Here is a 3,182-nt window from a genome sequence, read left to right on the forward strand (position 1 = left end):
TGTGTTTGTTTCTATATATTAGGTAGAGCTGCTATGTCTCCTGCAATTGGTAGAGTGGCCTTGTGTTGTAGGTGTCCTGTAGGGCCCAGTGGCTCAGCCTCCCCAGTCACCTGAGCTGGGCACTCTCGGTGCACCCCTGTGTGGGCTGTGTGCACAGTCTTGTAGTTGAGCCTTGATTGCTGTTGGCGTCACTGCGAGGAATTAACCTCCAGGCCAATTGCCTATGAGGACCAGCTACAATTACAATGGAAGAGCTGTTGTGCTAGAGACACCTCTATGGAGCAGTACTTGCTTCAGTAGGGCTTTGGTGCTCACTGAGTCTGCCCCTTGAGTGTGTCACTTGTGTATGTGTAGAGTTGTAATCTGCTATGGTCAGAAGCTGTCTACTGGGTGCACTGGCTCTGGGGCCTCCACAGAGGTGCAAAGTCAGCCACTGCCTGGGGCCACCCAGCAGGAGCTACAGAGAGATCTGCAGATGGCTGCTACATGTATTGGGCTTGGAGGTGCCCAGGCAAGGCCAGCTGTAAAGCAAGGCAGGCTGATGTTAGTGCCGGGTCTTGGGCCTTTTATTGATAGGTTTGAAGATACTGTCACCATCTGCAGCTTGTTTGACAGATTTTAGCAAAGTCTGAAGCCTAAGCCAGGACAGGCCATTCATATGGAAAAGCTACTACAAACATCTTGGGTGGGACTGCAAATTGGATGGGATAGGGTCTCAGGGAATCTCCAGGGCAGAGCAAACAGTGCGCCCCAGACTGATGGAGATTCAGATATGGCTTCCAGTCAGCTCTGTGACAGGGAAGGTCCCAGCACCGGAACAATGACCCGGGCGAGCACCCTTATCTGGGAGAAAGTTGCCCCAAATTCCTGCCCCGATGCCAGACAATCCAGTTCCTCCACATATGTGTCTGGGTCCCCCAAAGCCACCTAGTGCTGGGAGTCTGAGTAAGTTCATGCGCTGGCCCTTTAAACGGAACACCTGGGTCTCAGCAGCCTCCATGTCACTCAGCCACAATCCCTGCTGGTTTTTACAGCCCATAGTTGTGGGGACTTCTCTTCCCAGCTCTGGGGCCCTGGGCTGGGATCTGGTGTGGGACTCAGACCCCTTGTTCCTCACGGAGGCCTCTGGAGAGATCATCTCCCTCCTGATTAAAACACGGCACACGTGGGTGCCGGACCAGCCCGTTCCACATCTCCACCCCTCCTACAGTCTCAGTGTGCCTTCTTCTTTGCTTCTCTAGTTGTGGGACTTCCACTCAGCCAGCTTTCAGGCAGTTCTGAATGATGGTTGTTCTGTATTTTAGTTGTAATTTTGATGTGGTTGTTAGAGGCGGAGAGTAAAGTGGGGTTACCTCCACCGCCATCTTGGTTCTCTTTATACAAATAATTTATTGAAATAGATGTTCTAGAAATCTCAGTCTACTCCTGGAAGGAACTTACAAAGATTCAGAGCCAAGTTCAAACAGGAAGCTCCCAGGGGTAGCAAGTGTCCGGTCAGGGACACCAGGCATGCCGAGAGCGATGGTTCCCTGTGGGGCATCTGGCAGTGATACTCCAGATGTTTGTGTTCCATACATTGGGCGTTTATGCATTATTTTCAATGCTCAATATAGCCTTCCAATAAGCCATGTGCCACATTTTAAAATCTTACATATTATTTGTTCTTTACATGCTGAAATTATGTATTGAATCTAAATATATAGACTTTATATTTTTCTCTATGTCATTTTACAGTAATTATTATTTACCAAGAAACTGTTGTCTTGGAATGTTATAACATAAAAAAAGCAAAGTTTTTAATCAATTGCATTATAATCAACTCTATGACCATGTCACTTTAAGCTTTGTCATTCATAGACAGTCATTGTTTTACTCTGCATTTGCAGATATGTTACATCTTTAGAAAAATCCATGAAAAGGACTCTGACTTAATCTTAAAGGCAGGTTTCTAAGCAGGTCATATCTTTTTTATTTTTTAATTGACTCCAGAGAGGAAGGGAGAAAGAGAGAGATAGAAACATCAATGATCAGAGTGAATCATTGATCAGCAGCCTCCTGCACGCCCCCACTGGGGATTGAGCCCTCAACCCCGGCATGTGCCCTTGACCAGAATTGACCCCGGGACCCTTCAGTCCACAGGCAGACGCTCTATCCACTGAGCCAAACCAGCTAGGACTAAGCAGGTCATATCTTTGAACTGGATGAAGATTTAAGATAGAACTTTAAAGAATAACTAAATTCATAAAAAATACTGGCAAATAATCAGAATAAACAAAAATAGGTATGGGACTAAATGAATTTAGACTAATTATTATTCTTATGACTGTTTAAATATTGCTGATCTTTAAATCTTTTGTGTCCTAAATATAAAGAAAACTAAAAAGTAAACATTCTGCATCCTGGGAACTAATAAGTTAGTAACATTCATTTCACACTAGGAAACCATAGCACCTACAGGTTTACTCACACAAATGTGTGCCCTGGGCCCTGGGGACCTAATCCTCCAGGCAGGCAGGAAGAGTTAACCCCGGGAGGGCGAGGGGGGGGAACCCCTTCACTGCACTTGCTCGCTGAAACCAAATGCTGCCGCAGAACCCCAGGCATGCATGCGCAGCTGAAGCCAAAATGATGACCTGCCAGCCCGGGAAAACCTGGGAGAAGAGCCAGGCCGAAGAGGCAGTGCAGAACCCCGGCAGGTTCAGAAAACTGACCAGCCAGGGAGGGAGGCCCAACCCAGGCCCCACCCAGGCCCCGGGAGAAGCAGGAAGCAGGCCAGGGGCCTGAATGGCAGCCCGCTCGCTACCGCTACCAAGAATTAAGAAAACACACAGACCCCCTAGCCGGTTTGGCCCAGTGGATAGAGCGTCGGCCTGCGAACTGAAGGGTCCCAGGTTTGATTCCAGTCAAGGGCACATGCCCGGGGTGTGCAGGAGGCAGCCAATCAATGATTCTCATCATTGATGTTTTTATCTCTCTCTCCCTCTCCCTTCCTCTCTGAAATCAATAAAAATATACCAGTATTTTAAAAAAAGAAAGAAAGAAAACACACAGAGGATCACCTGCCCTCCACATCTCCAGGGCACATCACCTCCCCGTCGCCTGATAAAATCCCTCCACCATACCCTCATTGGGAGGGAGGGATTTTCCCTGTGTGCCCCCCCTCCCCCCGATCCCCCGCCCAT

Source organism: Myotis brandtii, unplaced genomic scaffold, assembly GCF_000412655.1.
Source record: "Myotis brandtii unplaced genomic scaffold, ASM41265v1 scaffold314, whole genome shotgun sequence".
In the NCBI taxonomy this organism is placed as follows: domain Eukaryota; kingdom Metazoa; phylum Chordata; class Mammalia; order Chiroptera; family Vespertilionidae; genus Myotis; species Myotis brandtii.